The sequence below is a fragment of the Molothrus ater genome, chromosome 2, assembly GCF_012460135.2.
Source record: "Molothrus ater isolate BHLD 08-10-18 breed brown headed cowbird chromosome 2, BPBGC_Mater_1.1, whole genome shotgun sequence".
Taxonomy (NCBI): Eukaryota; Metazoa; Chordata; class Aves; order Passeriformes; family Icteridae; genus Molothrus; species Molothrus ater.
The window spans coordinates 97,768,809-97,789,593 of NC_050479.2; the positions used below are offsets into that span (position 1 = coordinate 97,768,809).

Here is a 20,785-nt window from a genome sequence, read left to right on the forward strand (position 1 = left end):
CTACCTAACCCCAACACAGCCAGCACCTTGCAAGGACAGGACAGGCATCACTATTCTCTACCTCACTGTGAACGTTAGGAATACAGACACCTCCTTATCCAGAGCTTATTTGCTTCAGATTTTTCCCTGCTCTGGAGCACCCTGATGTTATGCCAGTCTCACTGTAACCCCAGACATGTATCTAAGAGCCACCTTCAGTCCCTGGCTACAGAGAAAAAGAAAAAGCATGCTCTAGCAACATAGTGGATCAGATCCAACACTCACTGCAGGTCTCAATAACACCGTAGTGCAAAAGAAGTAAATACTAGGACCTTGTAAGAAATTTCATTTTGATGCAAGTGAATCATATTCTGACACATCCTTGTATTTTCATTTTATTTCTCACGAGTCCTATATTCTGCAATGCTACTAGTCCAGCAGGAAGAACCCTGAGCTAACTTTCTGCATGTCTGCAAGCCCATGGCAGTCTAACTGGAGTACCAGAGAGTCGAGCTAGTACCTTATTCTTCAGGACGCTTTGAAACCAGTGGAAGCATAAACACACTTCTCATACTCTGACTAGACATACTCCCCTTGCTAAGTGTAAGTCAGTTGGACCTGACAATACAGGACTCCCAAGTAGCAGCAGACTGAAAAGTACTGTTTTTCAGAACTTCCTGAAAGTATTGCACAGTATTCTGAACACCAGCAGCAAAAACTGACCAGCATCAACTTCACTTAAAGTTGTGAGTTCTCCAAGGAGACAGAAACATCTGCTCCAGGTCAAGGAAGAGTCACGACACGGCTTGAGCCTGGTTCCCATCTGAAGCACTATTGCCTAGCTGTCAGGATAAGATTTGTTTTACATTTTCTCAGAATATTTATTTTTCTACAAAAACATTATTTGGCTTTTGCAAACTTTTATTGAGGGAACTTTCCAAGAAGTTACATAAATTAATTACTTTATTCATGTACTTAATGGAGAAAGAAGTATTTAAAAACAAACAAAAACCCACAAAACAAACCAAACACTACTGGGCCACTTGCTCCTTCTGTTTTTTATTTTACGTATATTCTTATTGATCTACTTTCCCTGTCAACTGTTTAGCTTTACATTTCAAGGACAAAAGAAGAAAGATCTGAATCTAATTATCTTATTTCTTGAGAAAAATCACCCAGGTTACAGACTTTAACAACTTCTGCACATAGCCTGCTTTATGAGATTTCCAAGAGGAACCTCACTGCTACATAAACTGGAATACACAATGAGATCCATCTACACCATTGCTTAATTGATACCAAGCCACAAGAGCTTACCCAGAACTGTGCACGTGCCCAAGGATCTGTGCCAAAAGGTCTCAGAGCAGGATCAGGCCCCTGTAAGATTAGCTGCATGTGCAGCTTCAATCCTGCAACTGCAATAGCTCAAGGAGACTGCTATGACAGAGGCATTGCAGGATTGGGCCCTAAAATAATCAAGTATATAAAGATCTTTGTGCTCTCCACAACTGAAGCACAATTCTTAAAAATGAATGGACAAAAAACTTTTGTATGTGTGAAATAAAAATCAATTCTTTGGACAACAAGCAGGACCAGCATTCTTCAGGACAAGCTCCTTAAAATCTATAGGCTGTTTTCCCATATTTTGTTTTGTTGGGTTTTTTTTTTTTTAGAATTTGTTTTTCAGTTGTTTCGGGTTTTTTTTCTTGCAGACAGAATTACTAGAATAATGCTGCAAGGCCCTTATCCTAAACATAAACCCAAGAGATGAAAAGACTCAGTCCAAAAGATGCAAATTTGATCACATTTAAAAAAAAAGGTGAGTAGTTAAAAAACCTGATAGCACTAGCTGGAACTGTAGAACAAGGATGGGAGATAACTTCCTTGGGATCTACAGATTCACAGTATAGCATACAGATAGTTAAATTTGAAATCAGAAGGTGAACAAGATATTAAGAGTTTTCTGTAAATCAGATTCTGGTATGCTCAAGACTGTCTACCAACTGAGAAAACAGACCCTAGGTGCACACAAGTCCACAGTTCTGAACTGTACTAGCCTAAGAAATGAAAGCACAAGATCCATGGATTCTCAGTTGTTAACTGTTTTGAAAGACACTAGATGTGCTTGTTACTGACCCAATACTAAGCTATAAGTTCAAACTTGGCACCTGAATTACAAAGTACGCTGCAAAACCCCACACTGCCACAATGCTGATTTCATTCAGTCTAAGTTCACAAGTACTCAACCAGGAAGCTAGATATCAACATGTAACACTTCATCACCATTTTTTCACCAACCAACAGAGGAAAGTAATATGCACAGGGCAGATATTTTAGTAATAAAGAGGTAGTCGGTGCAGTAAGTTTAACAGTCATGTAAGAACTTGCAGGAAGTTTAGGAATTCCATACTTCATTCTACCACCAGTCATCTTGGTCTCACCTGAATATCCCTGAGTCTACTCTGCAGACTGCAAAATGGGGGTGGGTAGCACTGGTTCTGAAATGTTTTTAAAATGCAGTTAGTTGATGCCTACAAAAGCACACAATAGAAGAATAAAATGTTATTACACCCTAAAAACATGCTGTTTAATGGAATACCTAATATATAAATGACAACACTACCTGTGTTCTAGAGTACACACTCTTAAAAGGTTTGTTATATACCTGCTTAGAAAGTGAATTGTTTTGATTCTCTGGTAGGGTGGACCTGAAGTCTATCTCTCCAGAGGAAGAAGCAGAGAAAGATCTTTTTCTAGATCTTCACAATCAACAAGCCTCAGTGTAAAATTTTCCCCAAGTATTATCACACAACTACAATTAATGCAACTGCCATTTTATCCTGACAGAGCTAACAAAAAAAAAACAAAAACCAACCAACAAAGGTGGACAACTCTTCTCAACTTTCTGCCCTGCTACTCACTAACTAGTTCTTCTTTCAGGAACTGGACAACACTTGACACGGGCAGAAGCTATCACCACCCCACATTTGCAAATGATGAAACTGCTTTATTTGGTCTCCATAGCTGAAAAGGCTATAGTGGCATACTCTACCTTTATTCTAAGGCTACTATATACTTTCAATCACATTTGTAAAACTGGAAAATTCATGCCAATCACCAGATTTACCAGACACTGGTAGAGTACACATGATCCTTTAAGATCTCAATGAGATCCACAAATTCTGACTTTTAAGAAAATCTTTATTTCCACTGAAGTCTGTAACAAAGTTCTCACTGAACTCAGCATGACAGTGCTTACACCTAATGGGGTGCAGCTCCTGGGCAACAGCACAGCTCTTTTTTGGATGGGAGATGGATGAAATCAAACATATGGTAAGCTGCCCCCATCACTTTTGGTGTGTGGGAGAAGTACTAGGGGAAGCAACAGAATCTGTTTTGCAGACAGTGCACAACATGTATGATACTTTGCAAAGGACATTCCTCTGCAGTTCACCTTACACAAACTTGAAGTGCTCAGGCTAAGACAGTGCACCTGTTTTTCCACTCCTCTGTGCTTGGCTACAGCCACCACAAAAGCAGACTGCTAGGCAGAGACTACTTTGGTTCAGCACTTGCAGAAATGCTTCTGGTTCCTCAGTTTAAGATTGTTCCAAAAAAAAGACTGGCCCATCATCTAAATATGGCCTGCTGGTTGATTATTTCACTAGGTTCATCCATCTAACTCTCAAAAGAAAAAGGCAAAAAGTGAGTTTTGATTGTCACCATCACCATTACCCACTGCCACCTCTTCCCCTGGCCCTCAGTAAAAAGTACAAAGGAGTGAGGGTGTCTCATTCTTCTGATCAAGTGCTACTGATGTAGTTTCAGCAATGTTTTAAACACACACGTCTCTTCACTGGTTTTGCCACAATCCCCCAGACTAACACAACCAAATTCTGTTCAGCAGCCTCAGTGGAATTGCACAAGCTCATATCAACTCTGATTTCAGACCAAACTGAATTTTATACCCAGATTTTGTAGCCTGACCAGTAGCCCATTCCAGTGTAACCTAGCAGGAGAACACTGCTAAGCACATGCAGATTAACAGGTTTCTCTGAGACATTTCAGACAGAACACTGTCAAAGATACAAATTCTCCTGATAAAATCTTGGCTCCAATATTTATTTTCTGAAAGGAATGAAAGCCTCAACATTTCATGCGTCTATAAGGGGAGGGGAGGAAGAAGCAAGTCAGGACAAGAATAATTCAATCCTATGAAAATGCAGTAATTATAAAATCAGCCACATTGTAGAATCACAGAATGGTTTGGGTTGGAAGGGACCTTAAAGGTCATCTAATTCCAACTCCCCAACCATGGGCAGGACATCTTCATCTAGACCAGGTTGCTCAAGCCCCATCCAGCCTGGCCTTGAACAATGAGGGATGGGGAAGCCAGTGCAGTCATCCCATCACAGTAAAGAATTTCTTCCTAATATGTAATCTAAATCTACTCTTTTTCAGTTTGAAGCCATTCCCCCTTGTCCTGTCACAATCTGCTCTCATGAGAAGTCCCTCTCCATATCTCTCTCATAGGTCACATGAGGTACTGGAAAGCTGCTACAAGGTCTTCCTGGAGCCATGTCTTCCTCAAGTCAAAAAATCCCAACTCTCCCTGCCTGTTCTCATAGGAAAGGTGCTGCAGCCCTCTGATCAAATGCATACCCCTCCTCTGGACTTGCTCCAACAGGTCCATGACTTTATTATACTGGGGATCCCAGAGCTGGATGCAGTTCTCCAGGTGGAGTGCCACAAGAACAGCATGGTGGGTGAGAAGTAAAAAAAGCATTTTGTTGGAACACTTATGTTAAAAAAAAGCTAATTGTTTTAGAGCAGTTAAAAACATGAAGGCTTCAGTAATAAACAGCTCCTATCAAAAAAGTTACCTAAATATATGACTATGCTATTTTCTAACAGATCTTGAATCAAATGTATGTGAAAATGAAAATGACGACCCTTTCAGGATGAGTGATTCATCTTACTTTGCCTTGTTCTCTTAAGAGTAAGAAATAGTCAGTAATTTTCCTGTTTTAATTTTTTAAGGAATGCTTTCTTTTTATTTCTTTATAAAAACTGACCATTTTAAATGTTTGCAACTTGCAATAGCATTTTGACCTTTGCTCCAATTTTCCTCTGATTTCTATTCAGCTTTCTAATCTTATCATATTTAGTTCTACTAGACCACAATAACTGCTGAGACTTTGAATACCCTATACATTGATACAAAAGAAAATAGAAAACCAGGACAAAGACAGGATCATGAAACCTATGTTTCCACCAGAGAGTGAAGGCCATAAAACCACTTCTTGAAGTGTGTAATTCCTCCTTTTTGGGAGGCAAGGGCAAAACTGCATTTGTACACAGTTTGTGTAACTGCACTACCAGGCCTCAGGCCCACTGCATTTCTGAGCACACCTCTTCTCTTACCGGAGGTCTAACTCTGCATTCCTTAATGGTCACAAATACTGCTACACAGTTCCCCTGCTGCAGAATCAGAGCAGAGTCAATACACGTTATCAAGCTTTTTGACTGCACGGATGCTATTAATATTTTGGTAGGGTGGGGGGTAGAATTCGTGTCAGCCACAGAGCTGCTATGGCATATATACCAATTTCTTTTTCCTTATTTCTTTTCCCTCTAACACATTAGCAATACATGCAGCATCCAGTAACAACCTGGTTTCATGTTTTGCTTTCTCTGACCAGCAATGCTAGATTCCTTCCTGCATGTTGTAAAGTGCCACCTCAACCATTAAAGTCACAATCACATACCACATAGTCAAATGGAAAGCTTGTAACAGCAATTTAAAAATAATTAATTTTTTAATATTAAGTACGTATCTGTGTAAACAGAGATCTGTTGATCTCTATCTTTTAGAAGCTACAGAGGGGTCTAGCATGCACAACAACAACAACAAAATATGACCACAGTGTTACCTAGTGAGCTACTCTGCATTCCTTAATGGCAGAAGATACTGCCCAAGGCATCTGCTATTACAAACAGGAACCAGATAATAGATGCTAAAGTCAACTAAAAAAATATATTCTGCTTAACAGAAACAGATACTGTTACAAATGAACTCTTTCTGAACAAAGAAATCATATCAGCATTTCAGATGTTATTGTTGCTAGATGTAATTTAACAAAAAAATACTAATTGCAATTTGCCTTTAAATTACAAACCAATGCTAAATTCCACTGTAATATTATGTAACTCAATTCATATTAAAATAAATTGCAAATGTTTGATGCCAAAACTGTAAACAAAGTTCAAACACTCAACAGGTAAGTCTTCCTTGAAGTACCAAGAGCAAGTATTAGGTTTAGAACTAAGTTACCTGAAACTAATACTTTCCATTGCATCTGCAGAGTCTTTGCTCCATAAGTCACTTAATGGCACTTCCTGTAAAGCCGGGAAACTAACTGCAAATTGAAAGAGTAAGATTATTTGTTTTCCTTCTCTTCTGAGAAAACAAAGAAGTTTGAGTTCTGTTAGTTCTTAAAGCTTGCATTCACTTAAGCAGAATTAGTTACCTTACTAGGGATAATATTTTAGTTTTATTTTAAGTGCAAAATCTATTTACATTTATTTGTGTGTTTGTGCATGAGTGTAATTTTATTAGGTAGGACATTTTTAAAGGCCACAATCAAAAAAAGGCATAATTTGTCATGTCCTAAATAAAAACTTTCTTAACAGTTCCAATCTAGATAAATGCACACAGGCCATGAAATCACTTAGAAACTGTGTAGAGGAATACAGTGCATGCTCTGAAATAACAAAAAAAAAGTAGTGCCTAATTTAGTGTAAAGGATAAATTGGGCAACATATTTTAATGGCGTCTACCAATGGAGACTGCTCCTGAAAAAACAAAAATACCAAAGCAAAATGAGATGACAAGCACCAATTTAACCCACGTGTTCATTGAGCACAATCCTGATTTAAATCAGTTCAGTAGGTATAACTGGAATGTCAAGGCAGCAGACACGGGAGTGTACGTAGAGAGGGGCTCACAATGGCCAAGAATAGGAGGCATGAAACCTCCCCTGCTTTCAGTGTGCCTGCCCCCACTCTCTCCTTCAGCCCTACTCAGTCTCTGCAAAGCCTGTTAGAGCTCCACAAAACACCATCCCCCACTCAAAGATATTTTTTTCCCCTCTAGGATCCTTGAATAAGAGAACACATACTGTCCCCACTGTAGATCTGAACTGTGCCCTTCTCTCATGTAACCCAATGCACGTCTGTGATGACAACCTCACCTCCCATTTTGATTTCCTTCTTTCTGCGAAGAGTAACAGCAAACGTCAAATGCAGCCCTGTGGGTCCATCCAGAAAAGCAAGGCTGCACACAGAAACCAGATCAGCCGCGGCAGAGAAACCAGCAGAACACTTAGACAAAACACAGTATCTGGTCAGTTTTCCCAGGTGCTTCCCTCAGTGCACTGCAGCATCCTCTCACTCACTTCGGCCCCGTCAGCACATGGCGCAGCGAAACAGAAAGCTTGACAGGGACATCCTCGAGAGTCCACTTCACTATATAAATAAATAATCCATTTCCTCTAGACATCTCTCTCAGGAGGGCAGGATCTTCCTTTGCTGATTAAAAACCAGGAAGACGTCGCAGGCGCACAGACCCAAAAGCTTTGTTTGGAGCTCCCACCTGAGCAACAGGCCCACCCTGAGTAGCAGCAAACAAAGTGATTTCAAAATCGGTAACTGAGTATCCAGATCCCTTCAACAGCTTCCTCCAAAGGACTCTGAAGGACCAAACTATGGCAAGGGCGCTCACACTGTGGCAGATTTTACCGGGGTCACTTTCAGCCATGGACTTTATTTACCCTCTGCTGCTTTGGTACACCGTGCTGAGGCGAGACAGATAAACACAAGCACATACAAGAGATGCAAGGGAAATACTCAACACTCAAAAATTATTTAACACACACACACAAATGGGCAATTTTCTCATATTAATGGACATCTCATGGGAATAAGAAATGGACAAATTCCACCATTACACTTAGTTATCTGTAATTTACTTTCCTTATTTAAGGTCTTCCACACTAAGAAATAAAGTTAAAAACTTCCTTTCCTTGCTCTACTTCTGACACTTGTGCATTTTATTTAGTCCAACCATTTTAGAAGAATGGCACTGGAGCTTCTGTTTACTCTGTCAGCACTAAAACACATTTTTAATCAATACAACAGAGGAAGTAAATTGTGAATAATTGTCTGCATTAATATATTTGCTACCAGCTTTGTCATTCTTTAATTTGCAGACACCAAATTTTCCCCTATAAACACCTCTGTTTCTCCAAAAGCAGCTGGAAATTAATTATGCTGGTTTTATTTTCTTATTAATTCATATGCTATAGTTCTGTAATCAGTGCAGGATCATGCTGCAATTTTGCATACTTGTTTCAAAATACATTACGAGCATTTGATGATTGATGTTTAACACAATGTATGAAAGAGCATCTCAAACAAATCAGAGGGAATACAAATAAAGAAACTTAAATAAGAAAAAGAATTACACATATATTCAAACAAAAGCTAAACCCTGGAACTCAGAAGTTTGCAGCATGGAACACTGACTGATTAGAACTGAGCTAGGTAAGAAGTTTACACTACTCCACATGAAATTTGGATATAAAGAAACCTTTTGGAAAGAGAAAGAACAGCTGAAATTAGTTTTACCAAAGAAGTGGAGGTGAAAATGGTACTTCTTTCCAAATCTATCATCTCTGCTCATTGATTTGAAGTACATCAGAATGCTTTCTTTCCCTAGACAGACAGCCAACTTGTGAAGCAAACATACTTGAACAAAATGGCTTACATGCCAGAAGACTTATCATCTACCAAATAGCATTCTCACACTTCATGCTCTTCCACTCTCTTCTCATTTACAGGAACTCTGCATGTTTCAGCAATGTCTCTCTCTATTCCCAGCTCACCATCAGGTCAGGGATGGCCTATAAGTTTGTGAGTACAACAGGTGCCAGTCCCTGGCAGGACTATCTGCACATCAATAACTAAGGATAATGTGAAATCTGCATCTTTCCTGAGGAATTACAGGCCACCAGAACTTCAGCCAGCAAACCTGCAAAAGGGTGCACATTGCTGATGATGCAGGTCTGGTTCTGGCTTTTTGTTCAGGAATTCACCTGTACAATTGTAACTGCAGGATCAGGCTCTTCAGCCATGAGGTTCAGAGAAATTGATGCTCCTGTACTTCCCCCATAAGTCAGCATGATGTTGCCGACTGTAGTTCACTGTAGGCAGGATGTGGCTCAAAGACCACCACTTAAGGAAAGCAAACCCAAACACAGCCACCCACAAAAATGAAATGAAGTAAGAAATCAAGTCCTCCCTCAGTCCTTCCATTCTCATCTAATGTTTTCTTTATCCAGCTTCACCTTCAAATTTCTCTTGAAGTCTCTCTTAAGCATTGCTTTGCCAACCACAAAACAATGCATTCTCTCACATACACAAACAAAAACTTATAATTATTTGTTTCATAGAAAAACACACAGGCTGCAGAGGGAAGATGTACCATTCTACTGCAAGAGACGTAATCCTAACTATTACTGTGTGACATGCTTTCCCCACTCCCATTGCTGGGTACCTCTTGACTGTGCAAGGCATGAGTACAAATGAAAAACAAAATATTCAAAACAAAAAGATGGACAACTTCTAACAAGATTTAAGTTTAAAAGTCCTTATGTAGCCAGCAGAAAAAACATATTGGGGAATGAAGTGAAAGGTATTGATTGAAAGCCATCAAACACTGAAACATTGCCTGACACTCTGCAGCACAGTACAGTCACCAATCCTTTACCCAGCTCACCAGTGCACAGGGCCAGGCTTAAGACTTCCTCACTTGAATCCTGCAACAGGCCAGCTCAGTTCTCAGGAACAGAACCGAGTACCAGGCCTTCAATGCATGTGCCTAATCCTGCCTTGGGGACCCTGGGGTTTCAGAAGCACAGGACAAAGCCCCTCCCAGGAGTGAGGGTGGCAGAAATCTTCCTGTTCCTACACCTGTGTAAGAAGAGAGCAATCCCACAGCCAGGAAGCAGTTAGGGGCATTCCACAATGTCTCAAAGCAGACAATTTGCTACACACATAATGCCTTTCAGAAAGAAAACATGATAAACCCTCAAACAAAACACCACACAGCCAGAGAGAAGACACCTTCCCACTTTCCCTCAGAAAGGGAAGGTGTAGACAGGACTTGATAAGCTTCTTGTCAAGAGAGCTTCCACTTGCATTAAGTTCCATAGATCCTATGTTGTGCTAGTCCACTGAATTATTTTTATCTTTGCTGAATGAGGCTCTGTGACATTAAGGGTCAATAAAATGCTGCTTCTTACTTTCAGCATTTGCTACATTTTATAAAATGTCTTATTTAGAGACACCCACGTGAAAGATTTCTGACCATAAAAATTCCATGCTTCCTAAGCAACTGATTTTCTTAGTGTAGCCTCATAAAATCCTGTTAACTTTCCTTTCCCTCGCTAAAAATTGAAATGTTGTTGTACTAGGTTTCTTTGTACTCAGATATGCCTGAAGCCAGTTTATTTTCACATGCTGAATTGTCCACGCTCATAAGGACTTGCTATTACATTATGCATTTGTGTGCTATAAAGGAAAAACACCAACACTGGAAAGTGTCAAAACCATGTTTTTCCTCTTTGTTGATTCATTTTTTAGGTAATTAAATTTATTAGAAATAATAAAACACTGCTACCATTGTGAAAACACTACAAATAGGTCTACACCCAGGCATTAAGTAAAGTGTGCTTTACTCCTCAAATACACCTCCAATTTTTACATCAAATTTTTATTTTGAGTAACAAAACACCGGTAAACAGCAAACGTGAAAATCTTACATATGTTTACCATCTCTAGAAATAAAAGTACAGTAAGTAAGTTACTCTACCACAATACTGCCAGAGTGCCAAAGTAGTTGCTTCTGTCAATTCCATGTTTTATAAGAAAATCAGTTGTCATTTTACATTAGATTATGAATATGAAAAAATAATTTAATTGTGAAGAACTATTTCACATTAATCACATTTTAAAAACATCACTATGAAGAATCATTTTCTTCCTTGCATTAACTTTACCAAGTTAGTATTAAATAAATAGGGGTAATAAATACTGCAATAAACAGCAGTTTAAATACCATGTTTACTGGCAAAGGCTCTTAAGTAAGCTCTCCTCCTACTTTACACTGTCTTGTCAATAAATATAACCAAATTGTAAGTCAGTAACTTCACAACATTCTGAAGGTGGGATTTTTTTAAACAGCATTATGAATGAAAGTGGAGTATTGGCAGAAGATGTCCAAGTGGCACAGAATTCAGTGAGTCTACTCACACCTCAAGAGAAGCACTTATCAGAAAAGTTTCAGAGCAAGGGAAAGGACACAAAACTAAGGAGTCAGATGCAGATTTTATTCTATTCCCTGCTACTGCTAACCTGCTAAGTGACTGCAGGAAAGCCTACGCTCCTTCGCAGCTTTTTATCTCAGATGTCTAAAACTGGGAAAAAAATAATTGTTCCTGATCTTGAGGTGTGTGATTACAGTATGGCTTGTGTACTTCATCAAACAGGACAGAAGTACATAAATAAGGCAAGGCCTACAATTGCCAATTATTAATAATATCACTATTCTTGAGAAAATAACGTGCTTTTTTTCTTTTTCAAGCAATGCAAAACAGCAGCCCATCAAGCCATTTTTAAATTCAGAGTAATCCTTAGGCTGGTTCAGATATTACCCTTTCCAAAACTACCCAAAATGGTAGGAGTCTTTTGTGAAATTCCCATGTCCACCAGGACCACATTCACCCCATTACTCTCAGACAGAAACACTGTATCATTAGTGATCTTAAAAAAAACCAAAACCAAAATAATAAAAAGGAAGTAAGTCCTAATAATCTTTTGACATGAAACTGAAGAAAAAGGCTTCTGGCAATAATACTCCAGGAAAGGGATGGTACAAGGAAAAGAAATAACACTACAGAAGTTAGAAAGATGACTTTAACCTATTTCTTTTCAAGAATATTTTGAAATACATATGATAATAAGTTCAATCCAGCTTTACAGACCCCTAAATAATAATGAAAACATAAATTTTAAAGTTTACAGTAAGCTACAACAGTATCTATACTGCTTTGAAAAACTTTAATCACTCATGAAAACTGTTCCAAGATAGAGGTGCCATATGATTTAATGATACGGGGAAGTACTGTCACTCTCCATTTAGAAGTGACCAAGGGACAGAAGGCTATGCTTCTAAAAGTAAAAATCTTGGAAGCCATCAGCAGGCCAAAGCTGTGCTGCTGATTCCACTGGTGGCCACAGCAGGCCATCATCATGACAGGGCACAGGAAGTCCAACTTGGGTCCAAAATTTGGAAAGCAGCTTCTGGTTTTGACTACATCACTTGCCAGAGCTCACAGAGACACCCTGCAACACACTCAAAAAATAAAATGAGAGTTTTACTTCAGCTCCTATTTTAATTTATAGTACCTTCCTCCACCAAGGAACCGCCTTCGGATGAAGAGGGGGATCTGAGCACTACACAAGCCATGTACTGTTGAAAGAGAAGCAGCGTCCCACCTCCCAGGCATCCAAATTTCACTGCAGGTGTATTTACAAACTTCACATCACAGCAGTGCCTTGCACACCACAGGTCTCATCAACCTTACCTGCACCTTTTCCACCACCACATGCGGTGGAAGAGCACCTCAGCCCAGCTCATTCAGTCAAGTTCTCCTCTGTTCACACCACTCTTTCCCCAACTCTGTGCCAGAGGACTGCCCTGCCTAATGCCATGTTCATGAGCTCCAGAGACACTGCGCATCCTCAGCCCCTAGACCATGAGTGGCAGCAACCTGGAAGAACTTTAAGCTCTGAATGTGGGCAATCATACCAGTGAATTTAACAAGACTTGTCATCTGCTTCAAGATATTCACATGCTTACAGGACTGCCAATTACAGAACCACTAATTTACGAACAAAGTGTATTAAGAGCGTTCCGGATGAACAGGAAAAACATTAGTTATAAAATAATGGCATGATTACCTCTGATATTTTATGTGGAAAACTGACATTTAATGTCTTTAATTATTCACACAACAGCTATGAAAGAGAAAGGTTTTCTTCCTTGAAGGGAAAAATAAACATGGACAAATTCCTCTCACCATCACTCCTACACTCCTTTCCTAAATAAACCTCCTGCAGAAGCCAATGGAAGTTTTGCAGGCAATAAGCTTACAGCAAGCAGCCCCCAAAAAACTCCAAAGGGTCAAGGGCAAGCGTCTTAAATACTCCACACAGTTTACCTCCACACAGAAACCAGCTACGTTTCCGCTAAATTACATGCCTGCTTGACATGGTTTAGCAGCTTGCTGTGTCAAGAGGGACAGTAGTGTGCAACAAACTTTTGAGAGCTTGGGCAAATTTTTGAAACATCCACAAGGCCCCCTGCAAAGCAGCTCATCACCTTCTATCTTGTGACACACACCAGCCCTGCAATGGCACTCACCAAGCAAACCAGTACTCCTGTATGTCAGGACTGAATGACTAAAATCCAGCCATGAACAGTTACTTTAGTGAGAATGTGTAACAAAAGAAATCTTCCCTTTCACCAAAATAAAAACTCCCTAAAGTAAAGAGAGATTTCTAGTCATGGACAAACCTAACAACACCTCTATTCTCACCTTAACTAGGCACATTATTTTCATTGCCTTTTTTTTAAGCTACAAGGAAATGTATTTCTTCTCTTCCTCTAAAGCTCCTATTATGCTTTTTTGGTAAAAATGATATGATACCTTACCCTTTTCTTTGTTCAAGCCAGTTCAACATCAGGTGAGACATACATTTAGCACGATGCACAAAACCAAGGTCCCCCAAGTGTGGGAAGATTATGATCACCACTTCACTGCCAGATCAACATTCCATGCACCCAAAAGACTTCATAACAAAACTAAAACCAGATAATGACTCAAGACCTGAGTCAAGGTCTCTGAGCTATTCTTGTTCAGTATCCTTTACTATTACTTGAAATAAATAAAATGTCCATAGCACTTACAGCACTCTCAAGTGACTCTTAACTGAAAACACAGAAAATTAAGCTCAGAAATCAGAACATTTGTATTCAGCCCTGATCAACATTTTGAAGCCTATCTGCCAGTTTTGAATTTCCACAAGCATTTTTACTTAGAAAAAAACTTGCAAAAATTACTCTTCACAGAACACAATCCTTGTCAGTAATACTATAAAACCAAAAGCAATATTCTCCTATGCAACTAGTCTGTCACAAAAAAATTCAGTAATTGAATTTGGTGTTTATACTCTGAGACCTGCACATACTAACCACATCGCATACAAAATCCAAAAACCTGAAATTTGAGTGTAAATCTGCAGGAACTGGAGAACAGCAGAATTCTCCCTTCAAACCAACTGCCCACAGTGGTTACCCCAGCCTTAACACTAGCTTTGTGGTTATAATATCATACCAGAACAGCTGCTCCCAACAGCCCCCTTCAAGTCAGCATGTTTGGGACCGTCACTTATCCTATGTCTGCTATACACTGCCTGCAAAAGGTCAGGAGTATGTTGTTAATCATTTGCATTTATGAGTACTAAGCTTACCCCAAATACATGTCCTGTCTTGTTTTTAATTATGTGCAGAATAGTACCAAGAAGATATGCTACCTCCCACTTCCCATTTTGGGCCAAATGCAGGTCAGTGACAGCATGGGCAATTGTATGAGAAGTGCTCCAAATGCCACTCATTTCATGCCATTTTTAAATGTGACCCCAAAAATTTAGAACCTCTTCTTTAAACTACCACTTCTACTTCAGCTTAAAAGGTGTCAAACCCTTCAAAAGTTATCATAACTTTTCCCAGCATGCAGATTAAAAAAAAAAATTGCTGTGTACCTGAAAATGTGGGAATACTAGTAAATTAGTCACTAAGATACATATTTTAAATTGATTGGTATCTGCATTCATCAATGCCAGAAGTAAAAACAGTGACACAGAATGAGCATGGATGGAACTCTAATTAGCTCTCAGTTTACATGTTAAAATTGAACAAACTCCTGTTGCATCAGCATCACAGTTCTGGTAAACTTGTCATTGATTCTTGACCTTCAGAGTTTTCTAATTACCTATTCAGTTTACATTCTCAAACTTTTCTATCACTGAATTTTAAAAGGACTTTACATGCTCATTACATTTTCGACCTGTGTGTTACACTTTGCATATTCTAATGTCACTTTGGTCTAAAACTTTTGCCCTAAGTCAATCAGCTGGTTGTCTTTAGAAAGTTTAAGGGAAAAAACCACCACTAAAAAAAAAATAAGCAAAGAGAGCTCTAAATATGCACAACCTTTTAATTTCCAGGTTACTTGGAGGAACTCCTACATACAAACTTTGTATTCTAGCAGTAGCTATTAGCACCTGGAGAAGACATGTTTTCTGAGGTGCTAAAACCAGAACAAGCATCTTCCTCATATAAAGTGGCAGCACGAGGACCTCTATCTTATCAACAACAACCAAGTTCTTTTTTCATGTGTACAGCTCACATACTTACCCAGAAAGGCAAATGGAAATTACAGACAGACGAAGATGAAGCTGTCTCAAAGTCTTTGTCATGTGATAGTGACCTATAAAGTATCAAATAAAGGCACATCATCAGCACACCATGATTTTACAATATTGCAACTCACCACATCGCCAACAAGAGGAGAGATCCCAGAACTTGAAACTTGCTTCCTCCTCACCCCCATCCCAGCTAAGCTGTCATTAAAACAAGATGACAGTCGCAGGAAACCGTAAGGAGCAAACAAAAGATGCACCGTGTCTTTAGAGGGCATTAGGAGTGGGCAAATGGAGCAAATCATCTGAGTGTGCATCAGCAGGGTGGGTTGTTCTTCCTCTGTCTCTCTCTCTCTCTCACACGGATGCATGTTTATGAGCGCGCACAGACCCACATACATACACAGAGATGCATCACGTAATTATTTACACGCACACACAGTGATACTCGCATGTACTATCAAAATAAAAGGCAGAAAGTTGACCACCATCTGCAAGGAGGCATACATAACAATAACCCCCGGGAACTTACACAAGTGAGCGATCAATCCCCGCGCGTGGATAAGCCAAACAACGCAAAAATTACCAAGAAGAATAAGCCGTCAGACCGCAGGTACGAGAACGACCAGGGGAAAGAGACAGACAGACCGAGCGACGGACGAAGGCTGCAAGGCTGGAGCACAGTTTCAGGTAATGCCCGCTGCCCCCCGGCAGAGCCCAGCCGAGCCGCCCGGAGTGCTGCGGCCGCCCAGCCGCCCCTCCGCCACCGCAGCCCGCGGGGAGCGACCCCCGGCCGCCGCGGGGGGAGCGGCGCTCGCAGCCGCCGCCCGCCCTCCGCCCACCCTCGCCCGTGCAAAGTGTAGGGCCACCGGAATCCGGGCTCCGGGGTGGGGTGGAAAGAAAAGGTATTAAATATGGAGAAAGACCGCCGTGACCCAGGGTTTTCCCATCTCCCCTCCTCGCCCCCCGCCCCCGGTCACCATCAAGTTTGCATCCTAGTTACAAAATGTCGATCTTGAAGGCTGACAAGACACAGGGAGAGGGGGAGAGAACGAGAGAGAGGGAGAGAGTGAGTGAGAGAGAGAGACGAGAGAGTCCATCTTGCTTTGAGGGGGGAGGAGAGGAGCAATAATGCAGCGCATAAATCTCACCCTCCCGGGGGAAAAGTCTGCACAACACCTTTGGGGGCGGGCGGGCGCGCAGGGAAGGGGCGGCGGCGCGGGGGGCTCCCCGGCCCTCCCAGCTGCCCTCCCCGGCGGGCTCCGGCGAGGCAGGCTGGCAGCAAACACCTCCCTGCTGCTCCCCTCCTCCTCCCCGCGGGCCCGGGCGATGATCCCGCTGCTGCCGCCGCCGCTGCCACCGGGGAGGAGGTGCCGCCGCCGGGAGAGCCCACATGGAGACCGGCACCCCGTCCCTGCCCCGGCGGCCGAGCCGGGCCCCTCCGCCGCCCCGCCGGGTTGCGGGACTTGGACGTGTCACCAGCAGGACGGGCAATGGTTTCGGCGCCCCAGGCCCGAGTGACCACCGCCGGCCTGGCGGCGCCCCGGCCTCCCCGCACACACTCACCTCCGCAGAAAACTTTTAACCGCGGGCCTTCCCCGGAAAAAGTGGCGAATCCGCCCCGCACACGGTTAAAGCCCCGCGGCCCCCCGGCTCGGCTGGCGGCGAGCGGGGGAGACCCGGGCACGGTCCTTCCCCGCCCCGGCGGGGAGGGAGGGAGGAGGCAGCAGGCAGGGAGGGAGGGGGCGGGCAGCCGCCTGCCGGTGCCTCTCGCCCCGCCGCCGTGCATGTCGCCTCGGCGGCTCTCGCATCGCTTCGTTATACCTTCCTCATTCAGCGGCGGCAGCGGGCTGCCACCGATATTCCTAACGCAAACCTGCTGCCGTGCGGCGCCCGGGATTAACGCGACTGCCTCCTTCTCCCCTGCCTCCAACCCTTCCTTCCCCGTCCTCCTCCTCCTCCTCGCAAACCCACACTGGATCGGCTGTCCTCACATCCATGCAAGTTTCATACATTGCAAATAAACCCGAGAGGAGGAAGAGCGAAGCGCCTGGCGGGGAGCGGGGGAGGAGGAGGAGGAGGGCTGCTTTCTGTAATTTACCAGCGACCCGATCTCGCAGCAGCAAATAACAGCCGAGCACCCATCCGGCTCCCGGCGGCCGAGAGAGACCCCCCCGAGGCAGCCGCCCCCTCCCCAAGGCGCCCCTCGCCAAGTTTTCTGTCATCGCGACCACCCAATGTCACAACTTACCTTCAGAAATAGGACTTCGCGCGGCCGAGGCCTGCCGCCACCTCCCCCCGGCCCCCGCCCGCCTTCCTCCCTCCCTCTCTCCCTTCCTCCCTCTCCACCTTAAACTTATTGACACAACATAATCCCGCATCCACGCGAAACTCCGGCAGGGCCGCCCGCCAGCCCGCCCCCCCGCTGCCCACCGGGGCCGCCGCCGCCCCGGGTGCATCGCCGATGACTACCGGAAAACGCACAGCCCAACTCTCCGGCCGAGCCCGGCCGCCGCTGTTGTTGTCGGGGTCGGCGCCGGGGTTTTTCCTCCCGCTCCCCGTGCGGCCGCTGGATCGGCTGCTTCCCCCTCTCCGGTTTTATATCCCCCCCGCCCTTTCTCCCGGCGGCGCGGAGCCCCCCAGGCCGGCGGCAGCCGATACCGATCCGCGCACTCTCCCCCGCGCCTCGCCGCCCCTCGGGATGAAGTTTCGTTTCTGTCTGCCGCGATTTCCCTGTCAAGTCCCCCCGGAGGAACGCACCGAGCGGCGGCCGGTGGCCATCCCTCCTCCTCCTCGCCCTCCTTCCCCTTCCTCTCTCCGCCGCTGCTCTTGCCTCTCTCTGTGGCGGCGAGAGGTGCCTGGTTTCAAACGCAGCCTGGCACTGGCTGGCCTACCCCCGCCGCCTCTCGGGCTCAGCTCGCTGGTGTTTTAAATGCCCTGCGCTGTACCGCGATCCACTTGGCCCCCTCCCCGTCACATACCCCCGGTCACCCCTACCCTGCCGGCCGGGCGGAGGGCTGGCGGCACCAACCCACCCGTCCTCCGCTGCCCAAACTTTCAAAACGAAGGCAGGGCTGGCAAGAGGGAGGAAAAGTGACTGGGAGCCGCGGCAGCCGCCGCGCCGGGCAGGGGAAGCTCCGCGCCTCCCTCCCGTCCGCCAGCGCCGCAGGAGGGGTGCGGGGGGCTGCTCCGCCACTGGGGCGCGGAGCGTAAAGCGTGGGGCGAGGGCACCCCTTTCCCTATCTCTCCCTCCCTGCCGCTGCCCATCTCCGCCCGCCTGCCCGGTGCGGGTCTGCCGGCGGGGGCACTCACCTCGGCGGGGTGCGCACCGCGCCGCTGGGCCGGACGCGGCTCGCAGCGCAGCCCCTCCGCCTCGGCGCCCGCGGAACGCGGCTCCACACAGAGCCATGCAACCCGGGCAGCGCCACAACACTCCCCGCGATATAAGGCTCCCCGCCATTGGCCGGCGCGCTGAGCGACGGGCCCGCCGGCCACTCAGCGCTGCCGTTACACCCGCGGCCCGCGAGGGAGCCGCCGGCGCACACACTCCCCGCACACACACACAAAGATCGCCGCGCTGCCCCTCGCAGGGTTCGCGGAGCCCCCGGCGGTGGTGCCGCAGCGGGGTAGGGAGCGGGGGCCGCCTGGGGCAGCGCGGAGCCGTGGCGGCCACAGCGCCGGCAGCCACTGTCCATTGGCCGCTCGGGCAGCGCCGCGAGAGTAAACTACGTCTGCCCTGGGCAGTGCCGCGGGGTAGCGGGGTGCGGGCTCGGCCCGGCCCGGCGCACCCCGAGCAGCCTCCCGATAACTTACTCGGCTGAGTTGGGCGAGTTTCATTCAGAGGCCACGGCACGGCGAGCCAGAAGTTGCGGGAGGCAGCAGCGCATCCGCGCAGCCCCTGCTGGGGCAGTAAACACGGGCAGGCACCCCCGCGGCCCGCGGGCGGACGGGCCGGGCCGGCGCTGCCCCCTGACCCGGCGAGGGGGATTCAGGCAGCGGCGCCGCGCGGGGATACGGCGGAGCTCCGGGCGGTGCCCCCTGCCGTAGGAATCCTCGCCCAGGCGTGGCGGAGAGGCCCTCACCGGGCCAGCATCGACAGCACGGCCGGCTTCCCATAGAGATCGCTCTGTTGGCAGAACTAGCCGAGTATAACACTGGGGTCCGCGCCACGCTCCGTGTCTTGCCCGGTCCTCTGCCCTGCACTCGCGGACCGTGCCTAACACATGGATGTGAAATTCATTTGAGAATTTCTGTGGCTGACGGGCTGATATGCACAAAGCGACAGTGTGAGGCCAGGAGCTTTTGTGTGGCTGCATGGCGATTGTGCTGATGGCTGTTGGAAGTGTAGTCCAACTTTCTGGGAGAAGCTCCTTACCATCACAGAAATGAAACACAGTGTGGAAGCATACAGCGTACACTGACCCTGTGTATTAAAGTTCGCGAGGGCTTGAATATATGCAACGTGAGACCCTCATGGTTTTTACACAGAAGACACATGGCATTTATTCTTAGAGTTAGGAAGAACTAATTTTTTTTGTGTGGCTCTGTCTCTAGGCAGGATGCTGACTTCCAGTCAGCAATTGTGATATTAAAAAAAATAGTTCTAATAAGAAAATAATAGTTAAGTTTATTTAATAATAAGTTAAGAAATAATAGTTTATTTAATAATAAATTAAGAAATAATAGTCATAATAACAACGGAAATGTAGTCATTTTTTTTTCCAATAGGAAAGCAATGTTTGTGTTTCATTTTGACTACACATCCAAGGATGTTGCAGAGTTTATTCCATATGTTCTCAGTCCTGAGCTTTTTTCCAATGTAATATGGTTAATTTCAGCATCTTTCCATGGCTTGTCTATTCTTCTGTCCTTCCCCAACCCCTTTTCTCAGTATGGCAGAATTATGTTAAATAACCGTGAAATAATATTTCTTATGTCTGAATAATGCAGTGCAGTAAAGTATAAGCTCATATTAGAAAACTAAATTGTATCCATGTTTCTGAGAAAGCATTTTAAATTAGCCTGCACATTTTTTCTTAAGATGTGACAAAAGTATTGTAAATGCCCCACCCTCTTGTTTATTGTAAGCAGGGGTGTGTTTGTCAGTGCCTGAATAATATAAAAATAACAGCATAAACATATTCTTGTAATTAATGCATTCTACTTCAGTATTTCATTTTCATTGCTAAGAAGGCAGATC

General features: G+C 44.6%; 1 protein-coding gene across 5 annotated transcripts in view; it reads right to left on the bottom strand.

Moving 5' to 3' along the window:
- The window catches only part of BBX (BBX high mobility group box domain containing), a 139,576-nt gene extending 120,573 nt beyond the window's left edge, over positions 1-19,003 (bottom strand). For 2 of the 5 annotated variants that reach the window (XM_054518632.1, XM_036382038.2), the window contains exons 1-2: positions 18,898-19,003; positions 15,581-15,653 (exon numbers count right to left, since the gene is read on the bottom strand). The gene's annotated coding sequence lies outside the window, so the exon portion shown is untranslated. Of the gene's footprint in view, positions 1-6,313; positions 6,380-15,580; positions 15,654-17,151; positions 17,493-18,345; positions 18,429-18,897 lie in introns of those variants that run through there. The other 3 variants (XM_036382023.2, XM_036382015.2, XM_036382032.2) reach the window with 3 other exon arrangements.
- Positions 19,004-20,785: the final 1,782 nt, after the last annotated feature.